The sequence below is a fragment of the Cololabis saira genome, chromosome 21, assembly GCF_033807715.1.
Source record: "Cololabis saira isolate AMF1-May2022 chromosome 21, fColSai1.1, whole genome shotgun sequence".
NCBI classification, from domain to species: Eukaryota; Metazoa; Chordata; class Actinopteri; order Beloniformes; family Belonidae; genus Cololabis; species Cololabis saira.
Window position 1 is genome coordinate 37,973,032 of NC_084607.1, and position 17,005 is coordinate 37,990,036.

The following is a 17,005-nucleotide window of genomic DNA, read 5'->3' on the forward strand; positions in this document are numbered from 1 at the left end:
AATTTTCACCTGTTTCAAGTAGATTTTCACTTGAATAATAAGTAGAAAAATCTGCCAGTGGAACAAGATTTTTTTGCTTGTAATAAGAAGATTTTACAGTTTTACAGGGGGGATGATTTTTACCGTTTTTATTTCAGGGGGGATGATTTGGACCGTTTTTATTTCAGGGGGGATGATTTGGACCGTTTTTATTTCAGAGGGGGATGATTTGGACCGTTTTTATTTCAGGGGGGATGATTTGGACCGTTTTTATTTTAGAAGGGGATGATTTGGACCGTTTTTATTTCAGGGGGGATGATTTGGACCGTTTTTATTTCAGAGGGGGATGATTTGGACCGTTTTTATTTCAGAAGGGGATGATTTGGACCGTTTTTATTTCAGGGGGGGATGATTTGAACCGTTTTTATTTCAGGGGGGATGCCATCCCCCCTCATCCCCCCTTATCCCCCTCAACTCCAGTACTGTTTATATTACACAATTTTAAGTTAAGCAGGACAGGTTTCTGTTTAAGAAAGATACTTATTTTATTCAGTTCATTTTGTTATTTTGTATTAAAGTGAATTGCTGGATAATAATAATAATTGACCCCCCTCCCCCACCCCCCACCCACCCAAACACTGGCCAAGCCAATGACCCTCTCTGCTAAATGTGAGTCAGGTGAGCAAAAACACCTCCGTGGAGGAACAGCAACACATGAACTTTAGTTTTCAGGACTCCAGACTACAGATGCTGCTGCTCTGGTTGCATAAGAGGCTGTGGACTGTGGGCTGCGCAGCTCCGCTCCAGCTTCCAGCTCTATCTCTTTAAATGAGCCATCGCTGCTCCGCTGCCTCCGCGGATGGATGCGTGCACGGGATATAACGGGACAGAGAGGGCCACTCTGTTATGGAGGAATAAGCGACTGAAAACACCAAACAGCTGCTCTTTTGCTTCATGTCGAACGGGTTTTACAGAGGGGCAGTATTGACTATCATTTAACCTCTCGTTTGAATCGATTTTTCATTGTAGCGCCGTTCTTCTTGCTGCGCCTATGGGCTCGGCGGGCGCATCTCTGGCTCAGCGACGCACGTAGGGCCAGCTCCGGACCGCCTTTAGCTCCTCTTTTTCTGCTGCTGCGACGTTGGGAAAACGTGATCGAGAGGCGGACAACGGCGTGCTTATCATGGATTAATGCTCGAGTGAATTTTCACGTGAAAGGTAAGGCAGTGACGGAGAGATGCTGCGGGAACAGGCCCGAGGAGGAGGCTGTGAGTGGGGGTTTGTGCTGGTGATGGATGGCGTTGGCCGCTCCGCTCGCAACATCCTCCACCCAGCACCCCGGTCGGGGGGGGGGGGGTGGGGGAGGGCTGCGGGGCCCCGGGCCCGGGCAGGTCCACACACAGCCGGGACCCCCTCACCGGGGGGCTGGACCTGCTCGGGCCTTGGGAGGACCGACCTGATCAGCCGCATCGAGCTGCGTATTATTAACAAACAGCATGACGTCAGCGTCTGCCGGTGACGCAACCCGCTCCTCTTCACTTCTGTGATCTGGAGGAGTTTCTCTCTCTTTCTTTGTTGTTCTGCCTCTATTTCTCATCAGCTCTGTCTCTGTTGGCCCTTTAACCAGTTTTTGATTTGATTTGGTTTTGATTTTATTTTGTACATGTAAAAGACAACAATTAAAGAGAAGATAAGAAAACAAAACAAAGCAAACAAAAAAAAAACAACAAAACAAAGAATTTCATACTTTAACACTTAATATCTTAATTACATGTGCGAAAAAGGAGTAGAAAGAAGTGTAAACTTATTTAATCCTACCCCCATTCACTAATCATTTATTATTATTATTACTATTATACTCACACACGTACCTGTACATACATACACATAGTTGAGGATTTCTATATATTTGTACACAAAGGCCTATGTAAATATTTATATAAATATACTTATTTACACCATACTATCTCTATATTAACTCCATCAGCTCTATATCTACCGGTATGTATATATCTACTTACACACGTTTTCACGTTTTCACGTTTTCACACACACACACACACACACACACACACACACACACACACACACACACACACACACACACACACACACACACACACACACATATATATATATATATATATATATATATATATATATATATATATATATATATATATATATATATATATAATATATAATATATATTGTTATTTGTACATAAATATAAACTAATCTACCCGTTCACCTAATAGTGTTATATCAGGCCCCTAAAGGCTAAACCCCTTCCTCTTTGTACCTTGTAAAAATCATGTATTTATATTTGTTTTTAAACTGGTTAATGTTCTTCTTTCGTGGCAGGCTTTTTAAAAGACTGAATTGTGTTGATGACTGTATTCAAGTTTTTAAAAACTCTTCAAGCTGCTGGTTTTGGTTTTTTGTTACATTTATATTTTTAAAACTCATGAACACAATTTTATGTACATCTATTAACACCTTAATTGTCAGCAAATATATTTCAAGATAACTGAAGTCTGATGAAAACAGTGATAAATGGCAGAATATAAATCACAGACACAACAGCAAAACTCACATTAGAGGAATCATTTCCAGTAATATTAAAACATGAAGTTCGCCTGGCTGATTAAAAAAGTATTTTTGAATTGAATTGATTTTGCAGAGTACAAGGATATTGACAATGTGGTTCATGCAGTTCTTCTCGGTCAAAATGACCCTTTCAGATAGCGATAAACACATTTACACAAGGAACAGCGGAAAGTCTTCATCTGGATTACCAATACTCACATTTTACAGTCCTATAATACAACTGCTAATGGCCGTTGTTCAAATGACAGAGTTCAGTCAGGTAATCCTAACAGTAGCATACTGCAACAAGAAGAGCGTTGCTTCACGTATGCTCATATCATGGTTTATGTTTCATTTATTCGTCCGTTTATTAACCATAGATGAAAATCTTTTATTTATTTGCCAAGACAGGCACACGATTGCATTATATAAATACAATGTTGATATACAGGACTGTCTCAGAAAATTAGAATATTGTGATCAAGTTCTTTATTTTCTGTAATGCATTTAAAAAAACAAAAATGGCATACATTCTGGATTCATTACAAATCAACTGAAATATTGCAAGCCTTTTATTATTTTAATATTGCTGATTATGGTTTACAGTTTAAGATTCCCAGAATATTCAAATTTTTTGAGATAGGATATTTGAGTTTTCTTAAGCTGTAAACCATGATCAGCAATATTAAAATAATAAAAGGCTTGCAATATTTCAGTTGATTTGTAATGAATACACAATGTATGACATTTTTGTTTTTGTAATTGCATTACAGAAAATCACAATATTCTAATTTTCTGAGACAGTCCTGTACACCACAAACACTGCCAGCATTAAGGTCTAAATTGTAAAGCAGGTAAAGCAGCAGACAGCACTTAAATCTTCAGGACTGGATATGGAAAGGACTGGGGAGAATCATTCATAACAGCCAGATGCATCTAGTAGTATTTAAAAGAGTATTTAAAATACATTTGAATCAACAAAATAAGGTTCATGTAGGTTTTTAACCTCAGTTCAGACTTTTGATACAGTTTGAAGAATCAGAAACAAAGTACGGTGGGGAGGAAATATTCTAAGGTCAGTGATGAGGTTCAGGGCCTCGTGGGAGACTTGGTCCTGTGCATGTTAACATAAGAATTGTGAGGAGGCATGCATGAGAATGGCATTACCACAGTCTGGCAGACACACAAAATTAGCAGGGACAAGTGTGTTTTTGTCTTTAGAAAGAAAGGCAAGACTTCCTTCTAAATTAAAAAACAAAAGTTAACCCTGTAACGCTGGATGTAGCACATCTGTACAGTCATATCAGAGACCTGTAGTCTTGTAGCTAATACAGGTCCTGATCAGGTGTAGAGGCAGCGCTGTACATTTCAGTATTATCACACTACAAAGGAAATATTTTCATAAGATAGGTGCCAATGTTGTCTAAAATGAACAGATGTGGTCCAATAACTGATCCTTGAGAAAAACCCTCATTTACTATAAGGTGATTAGAAGTAAATCTACATAAGTTATAGTAGTGTTGGAGTGTCTGAAAGGCATGTTGAGACTGTCCAACGCTACTATCAAAGCTGCTACTCATTCTTTACTTTTGTTTTGTGTGATTTTTAGTGTGAAGTCACTTAAACTGGATGATAAAAACTGTAAACAGTGTTGCATTTATTACTTTTAAGGCTGCTAGTCGCACTGTGCTCTTTTCTGAAGACAACAAGCTGATAGTCTGATAAGATACTGTTAAATACTAAGTAATCTTTCAGTTGTTCACTTACCAATAATTCACAATCTTTAGCAAGAACAAATTAATGTCCGATTATATAAATAACCTGCAATTGTAATAATACTACCACTACTAATAATAATAATAATAACTTGCCATATAGTGCCATTCATGGAGGTAGGTGGGTCAGTAGATACAAATCACAATTGTCGACTTATACATATACAGGACTGTCTCAGAAAATTAGAATATTGTGATAAAGTCCTTTATTTTCTGTAATGCAAAAATGTCATACATTCTGGATTCATTACAAATCAACTGAAATATTGCAAGCCTTTTATTATTTTAATATTGCTGATTATGGTTTACAGTTTAGGATTAAGATTCCCAGAATATTCTAATTCTTTTAGATAGGATATTTGAGTTTTCTTAAGCTGTAAACCATGATCAATAATATTAAAATAATAAAAGGCTTGCAATATTTCAGTTGATTTGTAATGAATCCAGAATATATGACATTTTTGTTTTTGTAATTGCATTACAGAAAATCACAATATTCTAATTTTCTGAGACAGTCCTGTACATTTTATGTATTCTGATCATTTTTTTCATCATGGCTTACAGCTTAAGAAAACTCAAATATCCTATCTCAAAAAATTAGAATATTCTGGGAATCTTAGTCTTAAAATGTTTTTTTAATTGCATTACAGAACTTTATCACTCTGATACAGTCCTGTATGTTTATACAGATATGTATAAACTGAGAACAAAAAGTAACTAAATGTGTGTTTTGCTAGATCTTTTCTTTGTTCTATTTTTGCTTCTTGGCAATAAATCTTATACTTATATAAAGCATGTTTACTTCTCTTTTAAATGGCTACATTTGTCAGGAAGGTGCATTTGTGGGAAGAGCAGCAGAGCTGAGTATGAAGGTTGCACCCATGACACATTTTCCAAATCTGGGCGCAAAAATGTTCTTTTAAGAAAGGAAAAGTTTTGAAGCCATGGGTTAGCCAGTTTAAGCTAGGAATTGTTTTCATGTTTAAATGAATTTTTTTATAGATGTGTGCTTGTCATAAATGTTGATATAACTATTACATACATACATACATACATACATACATACATACATACATACATACATACATACATACATACATACATACATACATACATACATACATACATACATACATACATACATACATACATACATACATACATACATACATACATACATACATACATACATACATACATATTAATTTCTGAGTGTTGTTGCAATGAGAAGTTTTCTGTTTCCAACGTTAGATATAACACACTGACGTATGTGACCACCTCACTACTTTGGATATCTTTTATTGGTACTATGGCAAGTAACAATGCCAATGATTTGATGAGTGCAGGCTCCATTGCAGACTTTTAACGGAATATATAGGCCAACCATCAAAATGTTTCGTTTTTTTTTTTGTTTTACTAGTTGGGAGATTCTCTGAAAACTTATATACTGAAAAAAATGCATCCCCAGGCCCACAAGCTTATGAATGATTTCAGTGAGTATTGATGTGGTTGGATTTCAAAATATTTATTCTTGCCATTGAAAAATACACATACATAAAAGTAAAACCGCACTGTGGATTTATACAGTGACTTGTGGATATTGAGAATGTCAGAAACACCACATTAAGAAAAATGTAGAAACACCAAATGGCTATAAGAATATGCAGCTTCCTGATGTCTTTCAAATGCTTTCTCCTGGGAACTGCACTCAAACTAAATACTTTTGAGACTTCCATCCATACCCATCTAATCCTGCATGGGTCACGGGGGTCTGCCAGAGCCCAGCCCAGCTCATTACAGGCCAGGGCAGGGGTCCACCCTGGAGGGTCCCAGTCCATCACTGGGACTTTTCACACTTACACTGTCTTAGTAACAGAATTGGAGGTGGATGACAAGTATGATCCAGGATTTTCCAACCTATATTTGTGAGTACAGTTGTTGTGCTGGGACAGGTCAGCTAGGTATAGCAAGTACTGGAGTTTAGGGGGGATGAGGGGAGATGGCATTTCCCCTGAAATAAAAACGGTCCAAATCATCCCCCCTGAAATAAAAACGGTCCAAATCATCCCCCCTGAAATAAAAACGGTCCAAATCATCCCCCCCCCCCGAAATAAAAACGGTCCAAATCATCCCCCCTGTAAAACTGCCATCCCCCCTTTCCATCCCTTATATGGGCAGAAATATGTGCCACTACAAACTGAATTTGAATAATTTATATTTGAATTTGAATTGCTCAACTTGAATAATTTCATCAAAAAACTGAATCTGAATCACATAATTTGAATTTGTATTGTTTAATTTGAATCATTGCATTGAAAAACTGAATCTATATTCCGAAAAACTGAACCTACATTCAGCTCTCACAATTCAAATTCAGTTCTTGCAATTCAATTTCAATCCTACTGTGCCAGACATCCGGGTCTTCCGCAGGAACAGCAATCGAGTGCAGATACAAAGAACTCCTTTTCACGTAGCCTACTATAGACCCCTTTCCGTGTTTGTAAACAAGTATGACGTAGCCAAGCTGCGCGCGCATTGTTGCGGCAGAACGCCGGAGTTCATGTCACTTTACACCAGCCGATTGACGGAAAAAGATCATGGAAATTACGTTACTAAACTAACTTTGGCAGATGGAAAGCAACTTCCTGATCCTTACGGGACTACAGAGTGGGAGGAAGATATCACAAAGTGGCCCGATGTCCAATGGCCGGATATTCATCTGTATTTGGTTGAGAAACCTAGTGTTTACACTCAGGAGAAGCTGCGACATTGTCAGCAGCTGTCACAGCTGAAGTTTGTAAAGAATTATGACAGTCAACTGAATGTATTTTATACACTAGACATTTTAAGTTATTTTATTATTTCATATTTATTTAATTTATCTTATTATTTTTGTTAATTTACTGTGTCCCCTTTGTTTCTTATTGAGTTTCATTAAGCATTGCCTTTGAATGAAAGCCATGTCATGTTTACCTTTGTCTGTGCTGGCTGAATGAAGCTGATAGTTATTTAAAAAAAAATGAAAAATGAAAAATTATATGAGCTTCATTGTCCATCCTGCATCTCACATTATCACCATTAATGTACAGAAACCTATTCCCACTAATACGATTAAAAGAAAAACATTAAAAGGCATATAATGCAAAATACTGTTTTTTAAAACTTAGTTCATTATTTTTAGGTAAATTCATTATTTTTATTTGAGGGTTTGTGGGGATTAATATATCTATAATATACCTGAGTTTGATATACTACACATATAGTGAATATATTTGTGCAGCATATTTACAGCTGTGGAAGTTGGATGTTTGTAGCTTTAAAAAGAGAAAATAATCAATACATTTACACAATCAGTGAGAAAAAACAAATAACTCCGGTAGTTTATTAGCAAAACTTTAATAGTCAAGTAAATCATTAATGGCTGATATTCAATTCATAGTCACAGCTCCAAATCACTGATGAGAAAATACAAAAATGTCAGACTTGATGTTATTATTCAGAACCCTTATTTCTTAGATTTTTTCGGAACAACACTTTTGCTAAGGTTTGTGAGACTAGCACACACAATAACAATATAATCTAGAAGGTCAGCCTGTGACAGTGGAATTCTTGTCTGCAAAATTCTGAAGTTCTTCCATCTCCCTATAACACGTTCGACATGTATCCTGACACGTGACAGTTGTCTTGATGTGTCGACCTCCTGTGCAGAAAGTTGCTGTTTGCCTTTGGTGAAAGCTGGAATGCGAAGGGTGGCACCATGAGCTGCAAGGTAGCTTTCGAGATCTTAAACCTATAGGCTAAATCAGTGTTAGTTAGGCCCAACCTTAATTTCATTAACACTATCAAAAGATGATCCTGTAGAGAGAGCTTCTTCCTGAATATTTTTACACTTCCTGCAATTTTGGTGCACAACCAGTCAAAGAGCACAGATGTTATTCCAGTGATAAACAACAGTTGTACCATGTTGCACTTAATATTTGAGTATGAAAATGTAGACTTCTTCAGCTCCTCTTTAAGTCTCTCATTTTCATCTCGCAGCTGTTGATACTTTTCCTGCAGGTTGACGTGGTCACTCTTCAGCTCGGTGTACCTCAGGTTCAGGTCATTGTATTCTGTCCTCGTGACTGGGATGTCCTCTTCAGCTTTAGCAGAAAAGAGAACAGTTGAGAATTGAAGACGAGATGGATGGATGGATGGATGGATGGATGGATGGATGGATGGATGGATGGATGGATGGATGGATGGATGGATGGATGGAGAGGTGTATAGAGAACATAAGAGGGGCATTGGAATCAGTAGAGGACAGTTGTGAATAGGAGAGGAGAAACGGACAGGGACAAGGAGATTTTATTTGTCACATACATAGACCTAAGATGAATTGGCGACTGTGTTAGTCTACACTGTGCATAAATATGGGTTGTAAAGAAAAGAATGGATGTGGAGATCAGCATAGGGGGAGAATACTCAGCATGGTTGAACCATTATACAATGCAATGAGACTTGAAATGACACAACAGTGGCTACACTTACTAGGACTGTGATCCATGCCGGTGATTCCTCTGGAGTTCCAGGAGCAGGAGCAGGTTGGTTTGGTGGAGCAACCAGAAGTCTTTCACTCCATTTCTTTTTTCTTTGGTACCTTCACATAAAAAAACTCAAATGAACAAAAATACTGATCTCAAGCTGTAATACAATACATTCCCATCTTAATTATCGGTTATGGTTTGCTTAATACCAAAATAAGTAAACCCTTAATATTCATGAGTTAATCATGTCATTAGGTTAAGCTAAAAACACAAACAGCTAGGTTTTATTTATTGTATTTTACCTTTTGATCTTTGCATCGGGGTTTTGGTTTTGTTTAGTGTATGAAAAAATAGAGGGCACAAAATCAGGACTCTCGTGGTCCAGTGACATCTCACCTGTAAAAAGAAAGATACACATTAGCCAAATAACACCAGATCTACAGTCTATGGTAGCAAACACTTACAATACACTTACTCTACTTACAGTTACTCAATTAAAGGCATTCAAGTAAAGCTAAACCAGATAGCCACGATAACTCACCAGATATGAAATGAGCACTGATGTCCTCGGTCCAGTCGGTTCTTGTGATGGCTTGCAGCCACAGGCTCCTACGGTGCTTTGGAAATGGCCTGTTTCCTCTGGGAATTGCAAAAAAATTATGTTCCTCAGGATTTCGATTTGTACACCCGTACACACAACAGCTGGTGGGCATGTTGTTCTTCTATAACGTTACTGCAACTCCAAAAACGCAACTTAAGAAACAAATCTTCCCTCGCTCTAGTCCAGTGTTTCTCAATCCTGGTCCTCGAGTACCACTGTCCTGCATGTTTTAGATGCTTCCCTGCTTCAGCACACCGTGATAAAAGTACGTGTGTCATCAACAGAACTGTGCAGACCTTGGTGACAAGCTGATGAGGACCTTTAATTAGAATCAGGTGTGTTGGTGCAGGGAAACATCTAAAACATGCAGGACAGTGGTACGCGAGGACCAGGATTGAGAAGCACTGCTCTAGTCAAACGAGTCAAACTCATACAACTTCTTCCGCTCTTCCGCCGCAACAATGCGCGCGCATCCTGTGATGACGTAGGCTGGAAAGGGGTCTATAACCTCTATTTTCTTTCAACGATATAAACGACCAATGGGAGCTAGATATTTCGAAACCTATTGTGTTTTCTCCATTCTGTGTAAAAAGTGTAGATCTATATCTTGCCGTTTTGTAGAAAAATTTCTGCTGAGGAGTGTGTGAAGATTTGCGGTAACGGGTGAAGCCTGAATTATGGTTTTGCGTTAAATCGACGCAGAGTCTACGCCGTAGGTTACGGCGTAGGGTACGCGGCGACGCGCCCGTAGGGTTGGTGTAACGCAGAACCATAAATCAGCTTTGACACGTGACAAGTGCGCGCAAGGAGGAGAGGAGGACAGAGGGGGGAGGAGCATCCAGGTCGCACCGCAACTGTTTTCACTGATCTATTTTTGGCTCTACCTCCTTTGTCATCATATTCACATTAATAATAACTGTTTATCAGAAATCCCATGTTTAAATATCTTATTAAAGCAGTTTTTTTTCTGTGTGTGTGTGTGTGTGTGTGTGTGTGTGTGTGTGTGTTTTTTTACAGAGGTGTCAAAAGTATTCACAATCATTACTCAGGTAGAAGTATAGATACTAGAGCTTAAAAATACTCCTGTAGAAGTTGAAGTATCATCTCAAGTTTTTTACTCGAGTAAAAGTATAAAAGTACTGGTTTCAATTCTTAGTAACATACATCAACTAGTGATGCAACCTGGACACATCATCAGTGATGTTACCTGGGGTCATTGAGTGTTTCGGGTCATTTCAACGTCATACACTCTCTTCCAGGCGACCCAGCCGGGGGTGATCAATCCCCCAGCTTGTGTCCAGGTAGCGCTACCCTACCCACGGATCTCCTCTCCTGATCCACAGCCAACGTGAGGCAACCTCTGCTGCCTCTGTGGCCTCCTTGATGGCCCTTCTCTTACTGGCTCCGGTGATGCCCAGCATACTGTAGGCCCTGCAGAGAGACTGGCCTGCGAACCCTCTGCATCCCACCTCAATGGGCTCACATCTTGCTCGCCACCCGTTGAGCCGACACTCCTCTACCAGAGCCTGGTATTTAGCCCTCTTCCTCTCATTGGCCTCCTCGATGCGGTCTTCCCAAGGGACCGTTAGCTCCAGGAGCACGACCTGCTTGGAGGTTGCTGAGGTCAGCACCACATCTGGCCTTAGTGATGTTATGGCCACGTTGTCCGGGAACTTTAATTGTTTCCCCAAATCAACCTTCAGCTCCCAGTCTTGTGCCATTGATAGCAGGCCAGAGGAGGAGGTCCTGGCAACAGCTGGTGGTTCTTCTCCAGCTCTGATGAAGGAGATGGCCTTCTCTGGGCGGAGGCGCTTGCAGTGGGCAATTCCGCTGCAGATGGTGTTTGCTATAGCCTTTAAGACCTGGTCATGACGCCAGCGGTAGCACCCCTCGCTCAGGCCTCTCGGACAGCAGCTCAAGATGTGCTCCAGGGTCCCTCTCTTCTGGCACAGAGCGCAAGCCGGTGACTCCACCTTCCCCCAACAGAACAGGTTAGATGGGCTTGGCAGCACGTCATAGACGGCCTGGATCAGGAATTTTAGGCGCTGGGGCTCGGCTCTCCACAGCTCAGTCCAAGTGACTTTGCGCTCTGCTGCCTGCTCCCACCGCGTCCAGGCTCCCTGCTGCCGCATTCCAACCATCGTGCTGGCTCGCTCTTCTTCCACTGCTGCCCGCACCTCTTCCTGGAGCAATGCTCTCCTGTCCTTCCCCTCTGCCTTGTCGTAGCGAGGTGTTGTACTGCTACCCAGGCCTGCCCTTCCCCGAGCCACTGTCCCAACCAGAGCCCTATGCCGCAGCCGTGATTCAGCAACATCCACGGCCTCTGCTGCCTTCCATTTCCGCCCCGTTCTGACTTCTATCCCAGCTTGAGAGACTTTTGGGTCAGATGATTCTCTGTATTGCAGCACCTCCCTAGTACGGCTCACCTTGAATTCTTCATTCAGGCTGCTGATGGGGAGCTTCAGCATGTTGTTTTTCCCATACAGGGCGATGCTGCTCAGGCTCCGGGGTAAGCCCAGCCACTTCCGCAGGAACCTGCTGACTCTCCTTTCAAATCCCTCAACAGTGGAGATCGGGACCTCGTACACCAAGAGGGGCCAGAGGATCCTTGGGAGGATGCCATGTTGGTACACCCAGGCCTTGAACTTGCCTGGTAGACCTGACTTGTCCACGGTGGCTAGCCAAGCCTCCAGCTCCTGGTTGGTCGCGTGGATGGCTGCCTTGTCCTTCAAGCTGCAATGAAACACCTTCCCCAGGCTCTTCACTGGTTTGTCGGTGATGGACGGTATCTGGATGCTGCCAAGTGAGAAGTGGAACTTGTTGGTGACCTTTCCTTTCTTCAGCACGAGGGATCTGGATTTTGCAGGCTTGAAGGTCATGCGGGCCCAGCTGGTTAGTTCCTCCAGGCCCTTCAGGATCCACCTCCCCCCTGGGACGTTCGGTGTCGTCACTGTCAGGTCGTCCATGAAGGCCCTGATGGGCGGCTGCCTGATGCCGGACTTGGTGAGAGGCCCTCTGCACTGAACCTCAGCAGACTTCGCCAGCATGTTCATGGCAAGTGCGAAGAGGATTACTGAAATTGTGCATCCAGTAATGATTCCCTTCTCCAGCTTATGCCAGTCCGATGTTTTTCGTTTGTTTCAACGGACGCCGGTTTGAGAGTGACTTTGTCATCGCCAGCGTTGCTGTTCCTATCATCGGTGCTGATTTTCTGTGTGCTAACGGTTTGCTGGTGGACGTTGCAAACCGCAGATTGATCGATGCAGTGACTTTTATGACTTTCCCGTGTGAGACTGGGGGATCTGGACCGCTAGCACATGCTAGTTTTTCAGCGGCAGGTAACGTGTTCCAACGTCTGATCAAACCTGTTTTTTCCACCGCGACAACCAGGCACGGCGTCGAGCATTACATCACCACCACGGGGCCCCCGGTTTTGTGCGCGTGCTCGTCGGTTAGACACACAGAAATTAGCCATTGCTAAAGAGGAGTTTGCCTCTATGGAGCGTTTAGGCATAGTTAGATGCTCCAAGAGCCCCTGGGCCTCACCGCTTCACATGGTGCTCAAGGCAGACGGTTCGTGGCGCCCGTGTGGGGATTTTCGCCGTCTTAACAACGTCACAGTGCATGACCGCTATCCAGTCCCACACATTCAGGATTTTTCCGCGCATTTAGCAAGGACAACCATCTTTTCAAAGGTGGATTTAGTACGCGGTTACCACCAGGTTCCCATGAGAGCAGAGGATGTGCCTAAGACCGCTGTAATTACCCCGTTTGGGCTTTTTGAATTTCTGCGCATGCCCTTCGGCCTGAAGGGGGCGGCGCAGACCTTCCAGAGGCTGATGGACTCTGTGTTGCGAGACCTCACGTTCGTGTTCATTTACCTCGATGACATTTTGGTGGCCAGTTCCTCAACAGAAGAGCATTTGGCACACCTCAAACTGGTCTTCCAGAGGCTAGATGAACACGGCCTTATTGTCAACCTGGCTAAGTGCCAGTTCGGCCTGCCGGTTATTGATTTTTTTAGGGCACCGGATTTCAGCTCAGGGTGCAGTTCCATTGCCGTCTAAGGTTCAAGCGGTGGCAGAGTTTCCCCGCCCGGCCTCGGTTAAGGCGCTGCAGGAGTTTTTGGGTATGATTAATTTTTATAACCGTTTCCTCCCTCGCGCCGCCCACCTCCTGCAGCCGCTTTATGGAGCCTTGCAAAAAAAGAAAGGCTGTGACCCAGTGGACTGGACACCTGACCGCATCAGTGCCTTTGAGGATGCTAAGTCTGCCCTGGCCAATGCAGTACTTTTAGCTCACCCATCACCTTCGGCCCCCATTTCTTTGACAACCGACGCTTCGGACATAGCAGTAGGGGGAGTCGTAGAGCAACGGGTGGCAGGAGTTTGGCAACCTCTTGCATTTTTCAGCCGCAAACTACGTGACAGTGAGCGAAAGTATAGTGTTTTTGACCGTGAGTTGTTGGCGCTGTACCTCGCCACCCGTCATTTTCGTTTTTTTCTAGAAGGCCGTTCATTCACGGCATATGTAGACCATAAGCCGTTGATATTTGCAATGTCTAAAGTGACAGAGCCGTGGTCCGCTCGCCAGCAGCGCCATCTAGCGTCCATCTCAGAGTTTACCACGGACATTCGGCATGTCGCGGGTAAAACAAACCTGGTGGCCGATTGCCTGTCACGCGCGCTTGTGTGCCCTGTAAACCTGGGAGTTGATTTTTCTGCTATGGCTGCTGACCAGGCTGATGACCAGGACATCGCGACTCTTAGGTCTGCTGGTACCGGTCTCAGACTAGAGAACTTGGCGGTGGAGGTCGGAGGTCCAGCTCTTCTCTGCGACATCTCCACTGGTCGGCCCCGTCCGGTCGGCCCAGTTTCCTGGCGCCGGCGGGTTTTCGATTCCGTACACTCCCTCTCACACCCTGGCATCCGGGCGTCAGTGAAACTGGTTGGGGCCAAGTTCGTCTGGCCCGGCCTCCGCAGGGAGGTTAAGGAGTGGGCAGCTGCATGTGTAGCATGCCAGCGGGCTAAAGTTCACCAGCACACAAAGGCGCCCCCGTTCCCCATTCCAGCCAGGCGGTTTGACCATGTCCACATTGACCTGGTGGGCCCTCTTCCTCCATCGCAGGGTTACACGCACCTCCTCACCATGGTGGACCGTACCACCAGGTGGCCCGAGGCAGTGCCCCTTTCCTCTACAGGGTCAAAAGATGTGGCGCGTGCTTTCCTGGGTGCCTGGGTCTCACGTTTTGGTGTCCCGTCTGACATCACGTCTGACAGAGGCCCCCAGTTTATTTCAGAACTTTGGTCGTCGTTGGCAGAAGCTTTGGGAGTGCAGGTACACCGTACTACTGCATACCACCCACAAGCTAATGGCTTTTGTGAACGTTTTCACAGGTCCCTCAAAGCAGCACTGCGTGCTGCGCTCTCGGATGGTAACTGGGTGGACCGCTTATCGTGGGTCATGCTCGGTTTGCGCACGGCCCCGAAGGAAGATTTAAATGCGTCGCCCGCAGAGCTCGTGTTCGGTCAGCCACTCCGTGTGCCAGGAGAATTTTTGCCTGAAAGCTCAGCTCCGCAAATTCACCCAGCAAGCGGTCCCTTCGCATCAAATAGTTTTTTGACCCCGGGGCCTATTCACCACTGTTTTCCGCGAACATTCATTCCATCGGAGCTCAAGTCGGCTCAGTTTGTCTTCGTGCGGCATGATGCTCATCGTTCTCCTCTACGGCCTCCATACGACGGCCCCTTTAGAGTCCTCGAGAGAGGCCCTAAGGTTTTTTTGCTAGACCTAGGTGGCCGCAAAGAGCACGTGGCACTAGGCTTAAACCCGCACACACTATAGCGGATGAAGCTGTGGTCCCGGCCCAGGTCCCCCGTCGTGGACGCCCTCCACTGAGACCTCCTGTCGATGCTGCAAAGGATGGACGTTCTAATTTATCACCGAAGACTGTTGTTTTTTCTCCGCAACATCCTGCTCACACTGATGCTCCTGTGGTGGTACAGGAAGGACGGCGCAGCCGTTATGGTCGGCTGATTAAGCCACCAGTGAGGGACTGATGGGCCCTTCCAAGGACAACCTTCTGGGTGTTCTGGGGGGGGCTGTGTGGCGGACACAATAACGGACCTCGCACCCATCAGGACTGTATGGAAAGGGGCGTGGTCACAAGCGTTTATTGGTTGCTTAGCAACGTGTGTTTGTTTACAGTTGTCAACTGACAGTTCTTCTAGTAACTAGAAGAATCCAACTAACTAGAATCTAGTTAGTTTTACCAACCTCTGGAGTCGAGCCTCATCCTGCCACAATATATATAAAAGTATATATATATATATATATATATATATATATATATATATATATATATATATATATATATATATATATATATATATATAATATATATATATATATATATATATATATATATATATATATATATATATATATATAATATATTTACAGATAGGTTTGAGCAATATATATCCATTACAGCCAATATTTATTCTCATATCACAATATTGGTGTAATAGATATATATTGCTCAAACCTATCTGTAAATATATATATATATATATATATATTATATATATATACTTTTACATATAAATATATAATATTTATATATTATATATATATATATATATACATATATATATAAATATTATATATTTAAACAAGCGTTTATTGGTTGCTAAGCAACCAATAAACGCTTGTGACCACGCTTGTGACCACGCCCACATACATTCATTGTATATACATACAATGAATGTATGTATATATATATTATATATATATTGACAGATATATATCACTATTACACCAATATTGTGATATGAGAATAGATATTGGCTGTAATGGATATCTTAATGTGATATAGTGTTGTCTTTTCCTGGATTTAAATACTGTATCATAGTAAAGGAATGCAATTTTCTGAACTTAGCAAACTGTTTTCGCTGAAAATTTCCTCAATCAGTTCAGTCATTGTAGCTTCTGTGGCCGACTCAACCTTAAAAAGACACACACACACAGAAAAAAACATTGCTTTAATAAAATATTTAAACATGGGATTTCTGATAAACAGTTATTATTAATGTGAATATGATGACAAAGGAGGTAGAGCCAAAAATAGTTGCGGTGCGACCTGGATGCTCCTCCCCCTCCCTCCTCTCCCCCCTCTCCTCCCTGCGCGCACTCGTCACGTGTCAAGGCTGATTTATGGTTCCGCGTTACACCAACGCAGAGCCTACGGCGTAGGGTACGCGGTGACGCGTAGACTCTGCGTCGATTTAACGCAAAACCATAATTCAGGCTTCACCCGTTGCCGCAAATCTTCACACACTCCTCAGCAGAAATTTTTCTACAAAACGGCAAGATATAAATCTACACTTTTTACACAGAATGGAGAAAGCACAATAGGTTTCGAAATATCTAGCTCCCATTGGTCGTTTATATCGTTGAAAGAAAATAGAGGTTATAGTAGGCTACGTGAAAAGGAGTTGTTTGTATCTGCACCATGGATCTATAATATTAACTGG

General features: G+C 42.6%; 1 protein-coding gene and 1 long non-coding RNA gene across 2 annotated transcripts in view; one reads left to right on the forward strand and one right to left on the reverse strand.

Annotated features, from left to right (window-relative positions):
• The first annotated feature begins 806 nt into the window (after positions 1-806).
• The window catches only part of fbxl16 (F-box and leucine-rich repeat protein 16), a 66,424-nt gene continuing 50,225 nt past the window's right edge, over positions 807-17,005 (forward strand). Inside the window, exon 1 of the mRNA XM_061712292.1 lies at positions 807-1,197. The gene's annotated coding sequence lies outside the window, so the exon portion shown is untranslated. The remainder of the gene's footprint in view (positions 1,198-17,005) is intronic.
• On the reverse strand, positions 8,265-9,431 carry LOC133422458 (uncharacterized). The gene is made up of 4 exons (XR_009770742.1): positions 9,411-9,431; positions 9,172-9,265; positions 8,874-8,982; positions 8,265-8,485 (listed from the first exon to the last, which is right to left on the reverse strand). It is a non-coding gene; the product is annotated as an uncharacterized LOC133422458 (long non-coding RNA).